The following is a 20,040-nucleotide window of genomic DNA, read 5'->3' on the forward strand; positions in this document are numbered from 1 at the left end:
TGCCTTCCAGTTGTGCTTTTGTCTTCTTTCTCTCAGCCTACCACCGTCCCCATCTCCTTTTTCGCCCACGGTAGCTCTGCGGCCTTGTGGACCCGACAACACCTAACGCACTCCCAGCACCTCCACTCCAAGCCGTGGCAGGCAACCTTCTCCCTCTCCCTGGACAGAGCTGCTAGCTGCATTTTTGCGAGCGCCCACTCAAGGCCTTCGACGTCCCGTGTCTTCCTTTTCGGACGCTTGCCTCAGCCCCCAACACCAGTGGCCGGGGCGGCGCCTCTCCCCGCCGAGGCTGTGGCCACGCGCAAACGCCCCCGCCTGTGTTTGGACTCTCCAGCAGCACTGCTTCCCCCGTGACGCCCCTCCCCTCTGACCACCCACCCCTTCTTTCCTTGTGAGGTGCTGGTGCAGCTGGTGCTGTGGTCTTGGCGCTGGTGCTGCTGGTGGTGGCCTCTGGTTCTGGTGTTGTGTGGGCGCTGATGCTGCTGTTTGTTGTAAAGGGGGTGGTGGTGGGCAGGGGTGTGGTGAGGTGGGGCTTAGCGGTGAGGGTGGTGGTGTTTGTGTTGAGTCCTGGCACCCTCAGCGCTGGAGGCGACTGCGGAAGGTTCGGGAGAGTGATCTACCACAACAACAAGATCTACAAGATGTGGTGCTCCTGTGGTCCTGGTGGTTCCCAGTCTAGTGGTACTGGTGGTGGTAATGATTTAGTTTGTGATGGTCGTCGATTGCCACTGCTTCGGGCAGGAAATTGGTAGGCAGTTGAGAGGCATCTACACATCATGGTCGTGTTTTTTAGGTAGCTGGTATTCACTTACTGGGTTCCACATTTTAGCACATTCTTGGGACTTTCTCACTTAGTTTATTGTCCTAACACTTCTGAATTAGTGCCATTCATTTAACATATATATTTTTTTCTTCCTATTTTTCTTTTTCTAAATTATATGGGATGAAATGACAAATCTGATATGTCCATTTTCAGAATTGTGACAATCTTTGTACTTAACAAAAGGCCTGTTGCCCATCTAGCATGAAGCCACTATTATATCACTGGCTTTTTATTTTTATTTTATTTATTTACTTATTTTTTGGCCACGCTGCAGGGTTTGTGTGATTTCAGTGTCCCACCATGGGTTGAACCCTGGCCAAGGAAGTGAAAGCCCAGAATCCTAACCAGTAGATCACCGGCTTTTTATAAAAGGAAAATCTTTACTGGGAGGTTCATGGCAAGGAGATAACTTTAATCTGTCTCCTCATTTTGCAATTAAGCCAAACCTTTAGAAAAAATTTTTTTATTGAAGTAGAGTTGACTTTTTAATTGAAATATAATTGAATATATAATTAAAAGAATAGATATGTATTCTTTTTCAGATTCTTTTCCATTATAGTTCATTACAAAATAATGAAACTAGTTCCCTATGCTATACAGCAGGTCCTTGTTGTTTACCCTTTTTATAGACAGTAGTGCGTACATGCTGATCTTGATGCCGAAAGCACAGCTTCTCTGTACACCAGTGCCGAATCAAATCTCGGAGACAGAGTTTTGGGTGAAGTAGAAAAAGATAGGTTTATTACTTTGCCAGGCAAAGGGGGACACAGTGGGCTCCTCCATCAAAAAGCTATGTGGGGGCTTCCCTGGTGGCGCAGTGGTTGAGAGTCCACCTGCCGATGCAGGGGACACGGGTTCGTGCCCCGCTCCGGGAAGATCCCACATGCCGCGGAGCGGCTGGGCACGTGAGCCATGGCCACTGAGCCTGCGCGTGCGGAGCCTGTGCTCCGCTACGGGAGAGGCCACAACAGTGAGAGGCCCGCGTACTGCAAAAAAAAAAAAAAAAAAAAAAAAGCTCTGTGTACCCACTTGGAGAGGATAGTGAGAAGTTTTACAGTAATGTTCAAATAAGGTATTATCAGTTTGTGGAGATTCTTCTGATGGCTTGGTGGTAAGGTAAGTAGAAGTTAGCATCATCAACCTTCAACTGGTCCAGGGTCTACATGCTTGTGGGCAGCATACCATCGTTAATTTCTCCCATCTGGTGGAGGTTTCAGTATCTGCAAAGTAGCTCAAAGATATTGTTGTATGTGTTAGTTGATGGGCAACCAGGATCTTGCCCCAAGGCTGCAATATTGTTTCTCTTGACAGTTTGTTTCTCCCTGGTCTTGCATCCCCTCCCTTTCCTAATTAACAATGCTTGAATCTGCCAGTTGGAACTTAGGGAAGGTCCTGGAGGCTGAATGAAGGCTATTTCCTGTAATCAAAGACATGGGGGACACAGAAAGGCTTTGTGCCCAGGAGCCCCACAGGGCCCTGCTTGGTATCAATCTCAAACTCTCAATTTATCCCTCCCCGCCTTTCCCCTTTGGTAACCGTAAGTTTGTTTTGTATGTCTGTCAGTCTGTTTCTGTCTTGTAAGTTCATTTTAGATTACACACATTTTAGATTACGTGTATATGTGATATCATATGGTATTTGTCTTTTTCTTCTGAGTTACTTCCCTTAATATGATAATCTTTAGGTCCATCCCTGTTGCCACAAATGGCATTATTTTATTCTTTTTTATGGCTGAGTGATATTCCATTGTGTATATATACTACATTCTGTATCCATTCATCTGTCAACGGACACTTAGGTGCTTTCATGTCTTGGCTATTGTAAATAGTTGAGATTCAGCCAACTTTTATGAATTAGGGGAAGGTTAGTTGGTATATGCTTATGGCACAAGTTTTGAATGGAGGAATTTGAAACTTGGCCATTTATGGTAAGATATAGTAAATGGGTCTTCAGCACTGGATTTTCCTGGACAAGGGACCCTTTTCTCTGAAAGAGTTCCGGCATTCAGGTTACCTTCATGTCCACCTCCTTTGGTTCCATGGTGGGGGAGGGGGGAGATAACCTTTTGTTCCAGGTGTTGTTTGAGGTCAAAGTTTTCTTCTTTGCTCATGCCTTGGATGCATGACTTGCAGTTTGTTTGTCTCTGAAAACCAACTTAGTATCTTGTTGCAAACAGGACAGGGCTAGTTTTTGGCTGGTTCTGAGATTACATATTCATAGAAGAATTTCAAATAGACAATCCCTATGTGAACATGTTCAGTCTCACTAAAAATCTATGAAATGTTGATTTAAAAAAGCTTGTGATATTTTAAATATCTTTTCCCATTTCATATGAGCACTTCATAGAAATAGCAAAAGTGAAAGAATTTTACCATAAACACTTGTGTCGTGGCTTGAATAATAACCCCCTTTAATTAATACCCACTTGGAACCTCAGAATGTGAGCTTATTTGGTATAGGGTCTTTGTAGATGTAATTAGTAAAGGTTCTTGAGATAATATCATTCTGGATTTAGTAACTGGTGTCCTTATAAAAAGAGGAGAGGTGTCAACTGGTGTCCTTATAAAAAGAGGAGAGGTGTCCTTATAAAAAGAGGAGAGGACACATAGAGACACACAGAGAGAAGGCTGTATAAGATGGAGATGAAAGCAGAGATTAGAGTTACATTGCCACAAGCAAAGGAATTCTGGGAGTCACCAAAAGCCAGAAGGAGGCAAGGAAGGATTCTTCCCTAGAAACTTCAGAGGGAGCATGACCCTGCTGACACCTTGATTTCAGACTTCTAGGCTCCAGGGCTGTGAGAGCATAAATTCCTGTTGTTTTAAGCCACTTGGTATGGTAGTTTGTTACGGCAGCCCTGGGAAACGAATGCAATTTGCATACCTACCATCTAGGTTTTCCAATTAACATTCTACTTTATCACATATTTGTCTATTTATCCAAACTTCTAGTTTGTGATATTTTTAGACTTATCAGATATTATCAATATTTTCAATATTTGGCATTGCAGTGTTCCTGAGGGTCTGAGGGGATGATCAGTATTATGCACTTTGTTGGAAGTAAAATTATTCTACAAAGTTTTTAGAGAAAAATTTGGATCTATCTAAATTTTAAATGTTTATTTTTTTTATCAAACAATTCCACTATAGGAACTTATCTTACCCAAATATTTGCACTAGTGGACAAGGTTGTATGTTCCTTGCTTTATTATAGAAACTAGAAAATACCTCACGTGTTCATAGTTAAGAGCCTGTTTATGAAATACATAACACAATGTAGCTGTTTGAAAGAGTGAGTAGATAAGTATATATATCAATTATACTTTTGTGGTAGTCAGCTTCCAAGACAGCTTTTTTTTTTTTTTAACATCTTTATTGGGGTATAATTGCTTTACAATGGTGTGTTAGTTTCTGCTTTATAACAAAGTGAATCAGTTATACATATACATATGTTCCCATATCTCTTCCCCTCTTGTGTCTCCCTCCCTCCAACCCTCCCTATCCCACCCCTCTAGGCGGTCACAAAGCACCGAGCTGATATTCTTATGCTATGCGGCTGCTTCCCACTAGCTATCTACCTTACGTTTGGTAGTGTATATATGTCCATGCCTCTCTCTCCAAGACAGCTTTTAATGATCATCACCTCCTGGCTTCCAAACCCTCTGCAGTCGCCTCCCACACTATGTCAGGGTATGTCTATGTCAACAGAATATAGCCAAAATGAAGGTATGTCACTTCCAACATTAGGTTAGAAAAGACTATGGCTTTCATCTTGGGTGATCTCTCTCTCTCTCTCTCTCTCTCTCTCTCTCTCTCTCTCTCTCTCATAACCTTCTTTGGGAGAAGCCAGTTGACATTTTGTGAGGATACACGGGCAGCCTATGGAGAGACCTACGTGGTGAGGAAGCAAGGCTAAGCAGGTAAGCAGCCACCTGAATGAGCTCAGAACTGGATCCTCCAGTCCAGCTGAAGCTTCACATGACTGCAGACCCAGCCAACAGCTTGATGACAACTTCATGAGGACCTTGAGGCAGAACTATGCAGCTAAGTTGCTCCTGGATTCCTGACCCTAGAAACTGTGACATAATAAATGTTGTTTCAACTTGCTAAGTTTTAGTAATATGTTATGCAGCCATAGGTAACAAATACAAATAGTATGTTAAAAAAGTAAATTATACCATAGTGTAATCATATAATGGTAAATCTTATATATACATATACATTTTTTCATATAAATTCTTGAAATTCATAACATAATATTATGGTGAGTAGGTATAATATGATAATGTGGTGAGTAGATCTTATATCCTTTGTCCTATTGTATTATTTAAATTTTTATAATTAACTCTTATAATTGATGTGTAATTGAGCTTTATTGGCGTATAATTGATATACAGTAAAATGTACACATTTAAAGTGTACAGTATAAGTTTTGCCATACAGATCCATCACTACGATCAAGATAATGAACATATTATCACCCCCCAAATTTTCTCCTTCCCCTTTTTAATCACATCCCTCCCCAGGCAACAGTTAATTTGCTTTCTGTCACCATTGATGAGTTTTCATTTTATAGGACATAACTGTCCAATAATATTTCTGTGATGATGAAAATGTCTTATATCTGCATTGTCCAGTGTGGAGCCGCTATTCACATGTGGCTACTGAGCTCTTGAAAAGAGGCTTATCTAAATTGAGAAATCCTGTAAGTGTAATACACACTGGATTTCAAAGACTTAATGTGAAGACAAGAATATAACATATCTCATTAACGTTTTATACTGATTATATACTGAAAGGATACTATATTGGATGTATTGCGTTTATGTATTGACTTGTGTCCCCCCCCACAAATTCATATGGAGAGGTCCTAACTCCCAGTACTTCAGAATGTGAATTTATTTGGAACTAGGATATCTATTTCCTATGTAATTAGTTAAGATGAGGTAGAGTGGACCCCTAATGCAATAGGCCTAATATCTTTTTTTTTTTTTGGCTGCACCACACGGCATGTGGGATCTTAGTTCCCCGACTAGGGGTCCAACCCGGCCCCCTGCATTGGAAGTGCAGAGTCTTGACCACTGGACCGCCGGGTAGGTCCTAGCATCCATATTAAAAAGGGAAAGTCAGATACAAACACACACACACACAGAGGGAGAACACAGGTGAAGTTTGGAGTTATGCAGCCACAAGCCAAGGAACTATTAGAACCTAGGAAAGAGGCCTAGAACAGATCTTTCCCTAGGGCCTTCAGAGGGGGCGTGGCCCTACTTGACACTTTGATCTGACTCCTAGCCTCTGAAATGGAAATAATAAATTTCTGTTGTTTAAATTACTCAGTTTGTGGTACTTTTTTTATGGCAGCCCTAAAAAACGAATACACTAGGTTAAATAAAATATTAATTTTGCCTGTTCCTTTTTACTTTTTTTTAAATACTCCTTCTTGAAGAAGGCCCTCTCTCTTCCCTCTTCAAATACCCTATGGAACTAATGTATGGGTTTCTGAAAAATTATGCAATCCCATTTAAGATGAAAGTAAACATACTCCTTTATCATGTAATACGGTGCCTAAGGTGGTAGGGGCCCACAGGGGAAACCTTCCACGATTAAGACAATGAGAATGGAGTCTGGCTCCACATACCTGTGATGGAAGGGACACTTTTTCCTGCACTCTTAACTCTGGACGGTGTAATTGTTACCAAGTCCAAGCTCACTGCTCGCTGCAGCACAGGCCAATAAATCAGAGACGAGGTGTTGAGGCAAGGAATACGACTTTATTCGGAAAGCCAGCAGACCAGGAAGATGGCAGACTAAAGGCTCAAAATAACCATCTTATCAGGGTTTGGATGCCAGTTTCTTTTATAGCACAGAGAGGGGGAGGAGATGAGGAAGTAAATAAAAAGGCCATAAGTTTTGCAAATATCCCCTAGAATGGCTAGCATATGGGAGGGGATGTGTTCATTTCTTCTTTCTTGCAGCCATCACAGGTGGACAGGGTCCAGATGTTTCCCTGAACAAAGGCACTTTGGTTTAACATTCAGGCAGATGGGCTCAGGCAGCGGGGCAGGGTTCCCCAAGGCAGGCCATTATGTACTGACAGTATCCTTTTAGTGAACAAAAGCAACAGGAAGCAAAGGAAGCAAAGGTTAAAGTGCACAAAAGCAACAGGAAGCAAAGGAAGCAAAGGTTAAAGTGCACATATAGTCAGATTTGGCTCGTCCCTGTTACAAACTGTTGCAACATGAGAAATGTGAGGAGAACATCACAGTCAAGAATTACAGTGGAGGTGGACAGTAGCACAAATATCTGGGAGAGTAAATCATTTATTTGACTTTTTCTCTGAATTTTTTGTTTTGTTTTTGGTTTGAAGAAGAAAATAACTTTTCTAATCCTATTTTGTTTAGGCACATATCCAAAGGAATGAGGTGAGCCCTCAGTACAACTGTAAGTTAAAAGCTTTTTATTTCCATCCTTCCAACCCTTCCCTGAGCTCCCTTCTCCCTTCTCACTGGCTCCCTCCCTAATTGCCTTGAGTTCCCAGCACTCTGGGTCTATGTCCCCTCTGATGAAACTACTAGCTTGAGAAGCTGATTCTCTCTAAGGTGTGTCATTAGACTGTGTCCTCAACTAGAAAAAAATGTTGATTTAAAGAAAACAAAACCCACGCATACTAGATTAAATAAAAAAGACACTCAAAGACAGAGAACAAAGTATGATGTGAGCTAACTGAAAGCAAAACTGGAAGTGTTTTTGGGAAGCCAGAATTTGAAGGCATGACCACTCTCATCTGCTTTTCTCTCTACTTCTCTCCAATTTCAAAATTAATCAATTCCGATTCTCTTGCTTTCTCACTGTCTCCCCTTTCCTTCCTCCCTTCTATCTCCCTTCTATCCTGTCTCCTTCTCTTAGATGGCTTGCTTTACTTTAACATGACCTAGCATGGTCTGACTCTATATGATCTTACAATTAAGTACCTGCCATCATCTAACTAAGGTCTCTGACCCTCAGTTAATTTCTAAAGACAGTCTAATTAGTCACTGGTCGCTCACTGAACTCGCTCCTCCTTGGGCAATGATGGAACCTAGCCTGAACTGAGAGGGCTGGGGGAGAAATTAGGAAAGGATTTTGTCAACCTGAAAGACCTAGGGCTGCCTCTGCCAGCTGCAAGCAGGGCAAGGGAAGTAGAGCGTGTATATCAGGTATGTATTGACATTATCTCATTATCTTATAATAGATATTATATTACCTATTTTTCCATATGTTATGGTTATTGTATCTGGATGTATAAAAAATTAATGTAAAATTTATATATTTGTTATTTCATAAATGCTAGCGGGATCATCTCCATCAAGGATGGGATGATTTTTCACTTTTTACTTTTTTAAATGTGGCTTCTAGACAATTTGAATTTATATATGTGGCTCACATTACATTTCTACTGAATAGCACTGCAATAGAGGTATATTTAACAACAAATTTGTCTTGTCAGGTTTACCGGGAAACTGTTTCTTCTTCTCCAAGCCCTTTATCTGGTGATGCCTATCTATTCCATGTCCCTAGTTAATATGGAATGACAATCTCTAATTAGCAAACAGTAATTGGTATTGCCTTTGGTATTCACCTAGAACTCTCTCCCATTTATCTGTAATTCAGCTCTCAAACTCTCAAGTCCTTTTGATGATCTATTTGGAAGAATTCTCTGATTTTGACACATGATACTCTCTCCTCAACACAATTTCTAATTTGCTCTTTAATCTATGAACCTTCAGCCATAGACATTTTTGCTGTCAACATATCCACAGCCATCCATCCATCCTGATCCCAAAGGATCCTTATCTATTGAGCTAACTTGCTTGATTTTACTACTATGAGAGGTGAACTAAACAGACGCTATATTATTAAAAAAATCAGTCAATCAGTGGAAACACTGACATTGTTCTATGAGTGTAGGGAGCATCTTAGTACCAATTACTCTCGTGGTTTTGTAGGTAAATATCATCTTGACTGTACTCAATGATGTTAAACTTCAGGGATTAAATTATTCATTTATGAATTGGTGCAAATGCAGTAATCCTCTTTAAGTAAATTTCTGCCTGCAAGACTTCCTCATTGCATCTCCTACTGAAAGAAAGTATAAGACACCTAAACTTTGGGGGAATATTCTCCCCAACCACCAACATCATTTTATTTTATTAAAAAAAAATTTATTTTTGGCTGCACCACACGGCTTGCAGGGATCTTAGTTCCCTGACCAAGGATCGATCCCAGGCCCGCTGCAGTGGAAGTACAGACTCCTAACCACTGGGCCGCCAAGGATTTCCCTTCCCAATATCATTTTAGAGAAGTTGACACTGAGCATTCTTTCTGACAATTATTAGATAATTACTAATTGAGGCCATTCAGTTGATTTAGGGTAATAAAATCTGATGCTAAATAAATGTAAGCATTCTTGTCCTCAGCCTGGGAATCACATTGAAGAGAAAGCAGAATCTGGAGCCTGATTTGGGTAAAATTGGAAATGAGTTAATGCCTATCTTCATTAACATATAGGCTAATGAACAGGAAGATCTGGTTAGGACAGGAAGAACTCTTAAGAATAGAACAGACAGGGACTTCCCTCGTGGTCCATTGGTTAAGACTCTGTGCTCCCAATGCAGGGGCCCATGTTTGATCTCTGGTTAGTGAACTAGATCCCGCATGCCACAACTAAAAGATCCCACATGCTGCAACTAAAGATCCTGCATGCCACAAGGAAGATCTTGCACGTGGCAACGAAGATCCTATGTGCCACAACTAAGACCCCGCACAGCCAAATAAATTAATTAATTAAAAAAATAATAGAAGAGACAAATAAATCAGTGGAACAGAACAGAGAGCCCAGAAATAGACCCACATAATATAGTCAACTGATCTTTGACAAAGAAGCAAAGGGAATACAATAGAGAAAAAATAATCTCTTCAAAAAATAATGCTGGAACAACTGGACATCCACATGCAAAAAAAAAAAAAAGATTCTAGACACGGATCTTACACCCTTCACATAAATTAACTCTAAATGGATCATAGACTTAAATGCAAAATTATAAAACTCCTAGAAGATAACAAAGGAGGAAAATTTAGATGACCTTGAGTATGACAATGGCTGTTTAAGTACAACACCCAAAGTACGATCTATGAAAGAAAGAATTGATAAGCCTGACCTTATTAAAATTAAAAACTTCTGCTCTGCAAAGGCACTGTCAAGAGAATAAGACAAGCCACACACTGGAAGAAAATATTTGCAAGTCATATCTGATAAAGAACTTACTTTACTGAGGTCTGGAGAAGCAAAGAGCCTTGCCCAATACCACACAGTGGCAAAGCTGGGTCTAAAACCAGCTCTCATCTCTCCCCTCCTAACCTAGGTCCTCAGAGATAAATAACACTCTGCTCTTTCTGTCCCTCACTTTGCCTTGGTGAGGCAGGAGATAGATGGGCTCCAGGCTAGACTTTACAACCAGCCTCCTGTCTATTATTTCTTGAGGCAGGAAATAGATGGACTCATGTTAGACATTTACAGCCAGCCTCCTAAACATACTTCAAGATAGAAATAACAACAGGGACAGGGTAAATAGCTGGACTTTGTCTCCTGTAGACACTTTAAGATAACAGTAATGGGAGGAGCAGAGAGGGGCTAAGCCCTGCTTGGGTAAAAGATCAAGAGGTCACATATTTCTCATCCTTGGGTTCGGGGAGACCTCAACTGCACATGCGCAGAAAGGCTCCTTGGGGGTCAAAAGGGAGGAGACGCGAGACCATAAAAAGTTGTGGCTAGCTCTCCCAAAGGCCCTTGCATTGAAATCCACCTTGGCTTAAGGATATACACGCACATTAGGGAGGGCCCTGAGGCAAATCAGCCATGAGGTCAAAACAAGACTATGGGCCAGAGGAAAACAAAGACCCGGAAGACTGCTCCCTTATAAATGATCTAATTCCAGGCTTCCCTGGTGGCGCAGTGGTTGAGAATCCGCCTGCGAATGCAGGGGACCTGGGTTTGAGCCCTGGTCTGGGAAGATCCCACGTGCGATGGAGCAACTAAGCCCGTGCGCCACAACTACTGAGCCAGAGCTCTACAGCCCGTGAGCCACAGCTATTGAAGCCCGCGCACCTAGAGCCCGTGCTCCGCAACGAGAGAAGCCACTGCAATGAGAAGCCGGTGAACCGCAACGAAGAGCAGCCCCTGCTCGCTGCAACTAGAGAAAAGCTCTCGCACAGCAACAAATACCCAACACAGCCAAAAATAAATAAATAAATGATTTAAACTTCCCAAAGGTGCAACTTTTCTCTGAGCTCACCCATGCATCTGTCAGCATCTACTCTGCTTTTCTAATAAATGCCTTACTTTCCTCTACCTTCTGTCTCCTTGGCAAAAAATGTTTTTCAAGGCAGAGAACGTGGGCCCAGACTTTAGCCAGTGGCATTCATGGTCTAGCGGTTAAGATTTGGGGCTCTCACCACCGCGAACAGGGTTTGATCCCGGTCTTGCTTCCAGCTGCTGTTGCTGCTGCTCACTGCTGTCTCTCCAAGATCAATGGGTCTTTGCTTCCTGAGAAATAGCCCTTCCTTCTCTCATATTGTTTCTCTCTCCTCTCATCAAAATTCTTCAGCACTCTGCTGTTCTGGAAAACAGGGAATGGTGAACAAATTCACACTCTGAAGTTAATGATCCACCTAACTTAGGGTATTTGCCTAACTAAAGGTTGTTAAAGATGACAACGCTTTAACACAAAGACGTGAATTCCCAAAGGAAGTTTTCAGGCAGGACTGTTGATGCTAGTGTGTGGACCTGGCTGAGCCCCTTCAAACCAGAGCTTCTATAATTCCATCATTCTTTCTCCCCTCTTCCCTTCTGTGGTTGCCTTTCCTTCCAGACTTCCTCCTCCTTTGGGGTCAGCAGTTGATTGTAGTGTTGCCTAGGGTGTCTCAGCTGTTGAGGAAGTGGCTGTAACAAGGAAACCCTAGAAAGGACTGATAAAGCAATTACAGAGATCTGCTCATAGGGTGGTCAGTATATTAAGAAGAGGAACAGAACCCAACCAAGCAGAGAAAAGAGCATCTTCTGAATCAAGTGGCTAGAATCTGAGAGTGTCTAGAGCTGGAGTCACTTGAGTTTATAGCATTTATCTGTCCTTCCCAAAGTGGTTCCATAAACACCAGTACCCACTGGAAGTGCTAACCAAAAACTGGGTTCACCTCTTGGTGGGTGTCAAGCCAAGACACAACCAAGCCAAAGAGCAGGAGAAGGAAGGATTCATTACTTACAGCAAATAAGGAGTCCTTCCCAAAGCAATGTCTCCCTGAACAGCCAAATTGGTTAAGTTTTTTTTTTAAATTAATTAATTTATTTTTGGCTGCATTGGGTCTTCGTTGCTGTGTGCGGGCTTTCTCTAGTTGTGAGCGGGGGCTACTCTTCGTTGCGGTGCGCGGGCTTCTCATTGCGGCTTCTCTTGTTGCAGACCACAGGATCTAGGCACGCGGGCTTCAGTAGTTGTGGCACGCAGCTCAGTAATTGTGGCTTGCAGGCTGTAGAACACAGGTTCAGTAGATGTGGCACACGGGCTTAGTTGCTCCTCGTCGTGTGGGATCTTCCTGGACCAGGGCTCAAACCCGTGTCCCCTGCATTGGCAGGCGGATTCTTAACCACTGCACCACCAGGCAAGCCCCAAGTTGGGTAAGTTTTAAGCTAAGGGTACATGCATATTCATGAAGGGGCTTGAGCAGAAGAGAATTCAGCATAGAATTGAGTCAAAGGTTGACAGAGTCCAGGCTTTAGTTGATTGAAGTCAAGAGGGTCAGAAAAGGTCAGCGTCTCTTAGGTTCCAGTTGATCTGGTGATTGAGCACTTCAGGCTAAATCTTTACCTCTGAAACAGAACTAGGAGTCTTTACAGCTGATCTATTATCTTTGCTATTGTTACTTCTCTTGCCTAACAGTGGTTTGTTCTTGCATTCTTTTTTTTTTTAAATTTATTTTTATTTATTTTTGGCTGCGTCAGGTCTTTGTTGCTGCGCACAGGCTTTCTCTAGTTGTGGTGCACGAGCTTCTCATTGTGGTGGCTTCTCTCATTGCGGAGTACAGGCTCTAGGCACGCAGGCTTCAGTAGTTGTGGCACATGGGCTCAGTAGTTGTGGCTCACGGGCTCTAGAGTGCAGGCTCAGTAGTTGTGGTGCACGGACTTACTTGCTCCACGGCATGTGGGATCTTCCAGGACCAGGGCTTGAACCTGTGTCCCCTGCATTGGCAGGTGGATTCTTAACCACTGCACCACCAGGGAAGCCCCTCCTGCATTCTTTTGTTCCCTTAAGACCATTAATTACTGAGACCTGTTCAAAGGCAAGCACTATGGCTAGGCTTAGATCACAAAATGGCTTAGGCCAAAAATGGCTTAAGTGACAAAAGCCAGGATTCTCTTTCTCTGGGGGTCCCCTACCCTTTCTGCTTATACAGAACCAGTGAACTAGACTCTTCCAGTCTTTTAATAATAATAATGATAAAAACTAAAATTTTGCCAAGTTCTCTGTTAAGCATTGTTAAAAACAAGACAATAGGCCCAAAATGGAGTCACTTTTGCTAAGCCCCATGTCATGAAACCAAAACTAATTGCAGTTTTGGCTCTCCCAGAAATGGATTCAGGAATCACCTGCTCAGCACTAGTTAGGTAATCTGCCTGACAGACCCCCGCCATCCCCTAAGGAAAGTAAACCTGCCATAAGCCATCTGCTTTTTGGGCTAATACAACTTCCTTCTTCCTGCTCCCTTCTGCCTATATAAGTCCTTCATTTTGTACAGCTCCTCAGAACTCCTTTCTATCTGCTAGATAGGCTGCATCCTGATTCGTGAATCACTGAATAAAGCCAATAAGACATTTAAAATTTACTGAGTTGAATTTTGTTTTTTTAACAGCGTGATTCATGAATTTTCTCATTTAATCTTCATAACAGCATTATAAGGTAAGTACCAATGTAGTCTGCAATTTACAGATGAGGCAACAAATCTCAGAAAGAATGAATAATATATCTAAGATTACACAGCTGGTAGGGGATGGGGATTTTGATCTGAATCTCTGTCTTCAGAGTCCATACTCTTAATCACTGGACTTTTCTGACTTTTGAATTACTTATACCTTTCCTATTTCCAGACATATGCATTTTTTAAAAGATGTATTATTTATTTATTATTATTATTTTTGGCTGCATCGGGTCTTAGTTGCGGCTCGCAGGATCTTCATTGCGGCGCTTGGGCTTCCCTCTAGTTTTGGCGTGCAGGTTTTCTCTTCTCTAGTTGTGGCGTGCACGCCCCAGGGTGTGTGGGCTCCGTAGTTGTGGTGTGCAGGTTCCAGTGCGCGTGGGCTCTGTATTTTGCGGCACTTGGGCTCTCTTGCTGAGGTGCACGAGCTCAGTAGTTGTGGTGCGCAGGCTTAGTTGCCCCATGGCATGTGTGATCGTAGTTCTCTAACCAGGGATCAAACCCGCGTCCGCTGCATTGTAAGGTGGATTCTTTACCACTGGACGCCAGGGAAGTCCCCCAGACATATACATTTTAAATCAAGCTGTCCCTTTTAAAGAATTCTTCTTTCTGGACTTCCTTGGCATTCCAGTGGTTAAGAACTCCACACTTCCATTGCAGCGGGCGTGGGTTCAATCCCTGGTCGGGGAACTAAGATCCCGCGTGCCAGGAATTCTTCTTTTTCACTGGCATATTTCAGTTTTGAATAAACAGTGTGCCCTTGTATTTGTAATCATTTTGTTACTGAACCAAAAGGGTCCTGTCACCCACACGCAGTAAAGTCAATCTACTGACACCCTGTTGTGGTAAAGGAAAGTGTAGCATTCGTTGTAGGGTACCAAGCAAAGGAGTCTGGGACAGCTAGTGCTGAAAAAGCCCGGACTCCCTGATGGGTTTCAGGAAAACATTTTTAAAGACCAAGTGAGGGAGGGGAGTTGCAGGGGATGGGATCAGTTCCTGCACAATTCTCTGATTGGTAGATAATGAGGTAACAGGGCAGTGTCACGCGGTTAACATTAACAGTCCTTAGGCTCCGGTAGGCCTGGGGACTATGTACCCATGGTCATCAAGTGGTTAACATCTTCCATTGGGTGGGTTTTTTAGCATCTGTAAAACAACTCAGGAAATGTGTGTCAGATACTGTTATCTAGGTACTTCAGAGAGGAGGTAAAGCAGAGGATATGGGGAGGGGTCTGTCCCAGGAAGGCCCCATACAGTCCTGCTCGTTACAATTCCCCCCTTTTCTCTGGTACTCCTCAGTCGTGAGAACAGGGTGACAACGGCTCTTCTATTTCTTGCCGAATGGGGGCAAGGTCAAAGTCAGTTTTTCAGGATTAGAGGAGAGAAAGTCGTTGACTTTCATTTCAAAGAATTCTTGAGTCCCAAGCTTAGCATCGACACTTTGTATTACGAAAATACATTACCTCTGTTTTTTGGTTTTTTTTTTTTTTTTTTTTGTGTGGTAGGCGGGCCTCTCACTGCTGTGGCCTCTCCTGTTGCGGAGCACAGGCTCCGGACGCACAGGCTCAGCGGCCATGGCTCACGGGCCCAGCCGCTCCGCGGCATGTGGGATCTTCCCGGACCGGGGCACGAACCCGTGTCCCCTGCATCGGCAGGCGGACTCTCAACCACTGCGCCACCAGGGAAGCCCTACCTCTGTTTTTGATGGCTTTGTCGTGGCAGCTGGACAGACATTTGAAAACTACTAGAGATATTACAATTAGAATAATGATCAAAATACATCCTTGTAGCATTTCCCCAAGGAGCGTTCCTAGTTCAGACGGCAACCAGAACAATAAGTTACGGAGCGGGTCCTCTCTACGAATCTCTTGTAATCAAGCAGACTTTTGAATTATTCTATTTTTCTGGGTATCAATCTCTCCTGGGATATTAATATATATCTAAAGAATCTAGTGCCTTCTGGTGGGAGACTATAGCTTGAGCTGTGTTGTTTGTCACTGCTATTTGTTTGTCACTACTATTTAGTCACTTTGTCACTAAAGTAAGAGAAAGGTTTCATAGTTACAAGAGGAGACCTTCAGACAATAAGGTTGCGGTTGGCCGCTGCTAGCAGATACTGTTTTGCGCATGGCTGGTGGTGTTCTTAAATCTGGTACAGTTTGGAAAATTCAAGTTCTCAGCAATACGTGAAAGTGCTTGAAATCACATCCACCTAGTTTTACACTGGATGTCTGAACCATAGCTACCCCCATTTTGACCCTTCAATGCATTCCCCTCCTCAATCACCAAAGCAGATGCACAATGTATGTTTAGTAAGCCACAAAACAGGCCACTCTGGTCAGTAAAATTTAAGTTAAACCATGATTAGATTAAAATTCCTGAGAGCTGAGGTAGATCATCTACATCTCAAAGGCACAGGAAGAGAAATACCAATTCCTTTCATTCATGGGAGCAAAAATACCTGCTAGGGGACTACAAGATGAACAGAGGTCTGGTCACCCATACTTAATTATTCACAGCCAAATAGCAAACCAATGCAATGCAGAAGGGTCTCTCAGGGTCGCAGTTCCCTAGGCCCAGAAAGGGAAATTCCCAACCAGTGCTCCACTGTAGGCAAAGCCAATGCAATAAAGAAGAATACCTTAACAGAGCTCAAAGACTGTAGATGTCTCAACCAGCCAATGGCAGGACTGATACACACACAAACAAACAACAAATATTGTCCCACAAACAAAAGATCAGACAAGGTGTAGCCCCCAAATTCCACTTCCACTCCCAGATGCAGGCTTCCAGAGTGGCCTGGCTCCTGAACGAGAATGGACCCAGAGTGTCTTGCAACGAGCCCAGAATGGCTGACTCCCTAAAAGGGAAGTGAGTCGAGATGGTGTGGGTAGAATTTTCCCAGCCCGAGCAAGCCAAGAGTGGCTCTCCCCAGAACAATACACACAAAAACACAAACAACAAATAAAGTATGGTCACACAGACAGAAAATCAGAGGAGGTGTAGTCCAAAATTCTACTCCCACTCCCAGACGGAGGCCTCCAAACAGATTGGCCCAGCTCTTGAAAGAGAACGGACCCAGAGCGGCTCACAATGAGCCCAGAGTGGCTCAGTTCCTACAAGGGAATGAGCCCAGCTGGAATGGAGAGAAATTCCCAGCCTGCACAAGCTGGAGCAACTCACCCCCAAGTGATGCAGAACGTGGACGGTAGCTCAGGACGTTTCTCAACACCAAAAATCCTCATGCTGGGTGGCCAGCACTGTCAGGAAGAGTGCCTTTGAGTTTCCCAGAGCAAAATGAGCTCCGGCAGCTGCTGGGGACTCAAGGGGCTGCCCCTGGCTGGAGTCAGCCTACCATGGGCACAGACTCCTGGGCTGGCTCACCAAAATTGTTACCAAACGCAAATTCGTGTGCCTAACAGTGAGGCCAAACAAACTAAAACATCAGAGTTTGGAGCAGAGAAAGTTTATTGTAGGGCCAAGCAAGGAGAATGTATGGCTCATGCTAAAAAAAAAAAAAAAAAAAGAGGAACTCTCTGATGGTTTTTGGGGAGAATTTTTATACGAAAAATTTGGGGTGAGGGCTGCAAGGTGTATGACTTACTTCTGATTGGTTGCTGGTGAGGTAATGGAAACAGGAGGGAAGGGGGCAGGGCACAACCTTTAAAAGAATGACATAACCATAGGACATGACAAAACTGCTTAGAACTAACTAGATCAAAGATGGCGGGAGGGGCTTCCCTGGTGGCACAGTGGTCGAGAGTCCGCCTGCCGATGCAGGGGACACGGGTTCGTGCCCCGGTCCGGGAGGATCGCACATGCCGCGGAGCCTGCGCGTCTGGAGCCTGTGCTCTGCAACGGGAGAGGCCACAGCAGTGAGAGGCCCGCCTACCACACACACACACAAAAAAAAAAGATGGCGGGAGATTCGACTTCCAGTAGACCTTGAGCCTCATTATATGCTCACTGTAATGCATAAGATAAATGACACACCCACCAGGGTCATGACAGTTCAGAGCTAACCATAAAAAGCCAAAAGTGGCCCAGCTTAGATCAATTCAGAGAACAGACTGGTGGTTGCCAAAGCTGGGGGGAAGAGACAATGGGGAGAAACTGCTTAATGGTACACGGCTTTACTTTGGACTGATGGAAATGATCTGTAACTAGATAGAGGGGGTGGTGGCACAGCACTGTGAATGTACTAAATGCCACTGAATTGTATACTTTAAAATGGTTCATTTTATGTGATGTGAATTGTACCTCAATTAACAACTATAAAAAAATCAATATCCAACAAAGGAGCAATTTTCAGGATAAATAAATAAATAAAGCCAAAAGTGGGCAGTGGCCCAATTCCTGGAAATCCCTGCCCTTTCCCCCCTGAAATAGTTGGAATAATCCTCCCACTCATTAGCCTATGAAGTTACCAAGCCCATAAAAACTAACCACACCATATGTTGGGGCCTCTGGCCTTCTGAGATGGACCACACTCTGTCTGTGCAGTATGCTTCTCTCTAAATAAATCCACTTCTTACCTAGCACTTTGTCTCTCACTGAATTCTTTCTGCGATGAGACATCAAGAACCTGAACTTCATTAAGTCCTGAGACCAAGTGTGTGATCTCAGTTGAAAAAACCATAGGTTCAAGTCCCAAGCTGAGTTGCACAGTTTCAGCAACAGGACAGTGTTCCTGTTGGAATCTTGGGCTCAGTCTGAAGTTACCATCCTCCACCTGGATGGGGGCCTTAGTTCCTGCAGGACTCAAAGATACTGTTATGTATTTTCCTTCAGGAGGAACCAGGACCTTGCCGATTCCTGCACTATAGTTTCTTGACTGCTCCTCCTTTGTTTCCGCATTCCCTCACTTCCCTGATTAGTTAAGTGTTTGAATCTACTCTTTGGAACTCAGTGAAGGTCTAGGAGGCTGAAGCCTTTTTTCTGCAAACAAGAAAGGGACACGGAAAGGATGTTGCACCCGAGAGGGCCCCCCAGGGTCCTGTTCATTTCACTTTTCTTTTAGAAACATCTCCTTGTAGTTTGTTCTTTCTTTACTCTTTTCTCAGCTGTGATGGGAAGGAGAGACTCCTACTTATGTTTTGGTTTTGTATGGGAGGAAAAATAGTTTTCGCTCTACCCTTCTAGGGTCTTGGTTGAGACACCTGCTCCCCACCCCCCCGTCCCCCCCTCCCACCCGGCCCCATAATAAAAGACAGATTAACAGGAGAAAAACAAACAGAATTTTGATAACATATATACCTCCTGTATACGCAGGAAATACCCAGGAAAACTGAGTGGCTCCCTGAAATGGTGCATCACCTTAAACACTATATTCTGCTAAAGACAGAAGAAAGATTTTGGAAGAGGAGGAGCCAGTTATGGCAGTTTATCAGGAAAAGCACATTAAAGGGCAAGGTTGTTATGCAGATTTAAGTCTGTGTCTTCTCCATGGATAAGAATTTCTTGTGATTTAGAGTCATCCTTCTCTTCCTGGTGTACATAGCTAGATACCCATATAAATGGGAATTTCCCTTCTAAATGGAAATTTCCCTTTCCGAGAGAAAATTCTGCTTAGTTTTCAGAGCTTTTCCAGTATCTCCTGTTTCTAAAAAAATAACAGCTCAAGATAATCCTTAAGCCAGAGAGGCATATTTTGGGGTGGCACAGTCTGCTCCCTTCTCAACCAATTACAAAGAGCCACCTAGGCTTTTCTAAAATAATGCAAATACTTAACCTATAGCCAATCAAATAATTTCCTTGCTTTGCTTCCATCTTTTCTCCAAAAAAGTCTTTCGCCAAGTTCCTATTTGTGGACCACTCCTAATCACTTCCAGTTTGGTGTGGCCCAACTGGAGTTGATTTTTGCTCAAATGAACTTTTAAAAAAATTTTAATATGCCTCAGTTTATCTTTTAACAGTTTTTTTGTATGCAAATGAAGGTATAGGGGTTCAGAATGAGCCTCCCCAAAATGTGCCCTTTTGTGTGAGAATTATTTTAAGCTAAAGGCAATTGAAACCGACCCTGCTGGGCCCTCCTGGGTATAAAAGCTTTTCCATGTCCCTTGTTTTTTGTTTGTAGGGAAAAGGCTTCAGCCTCCTAGAACTTCTCTAGTTCCAAAGGGCAGATGCAAGCAGTTTTTAATTAGGGAAGTGAGGGAATGCAGAAATAAAGCAGTCAAGAAACAGTAGCTCAGTGATAAAAAAAAACAGAGTCCT

General features: G+C 43.2%; 1 protein-coding gene across 4 annotated transcripts in view; it reads left to right on the forward strand.

Moving 5' to 3' along the window:
• The first annotated feature begins 5,200 nt into the window (after positions 1–5,200).
• Positions 5,201–20,040, forward strand: part of LOC137219602 (low affinity immunoglobulin gamma Fc region receptor II-like) — a 32,878-nt gene continuing 18,038 nt past the window's right edge. For 2 of the 4 annotated variants that reach the window (XM_067728436.1, XM_067728437.1), the window contains exons 1-3: positions 5,201–5,915; positions 7,227–7,247; positions 13,765–13,811. The gene's annotated coding sequence lies outside the window, so the exon portion shown is untranslated. The remainder of the gene's footprint in view (positions 5,916–7,226; positions 7,248–13,764; positions 13,812–20,040) is intronic. The other 2 variants (XM_067728438.1, XM_067728434.1) reach the window with 2 other exon arrangements.

Source organism: Pseudorca crassidens, chromosome 2, assembly GCF_039906515.1.
Source record: "Pseudorca crassidens isolate mPseCra1 chromosome 2, mPseCra1.hap1, whole genome shotgun sequence".
Lineage (NCBI taxonomy): Eukaryota > Metazoa > Chordata > Mammalia > Artiodactyla > Delphinidae > Pseudorca > Pseudorca crassidens.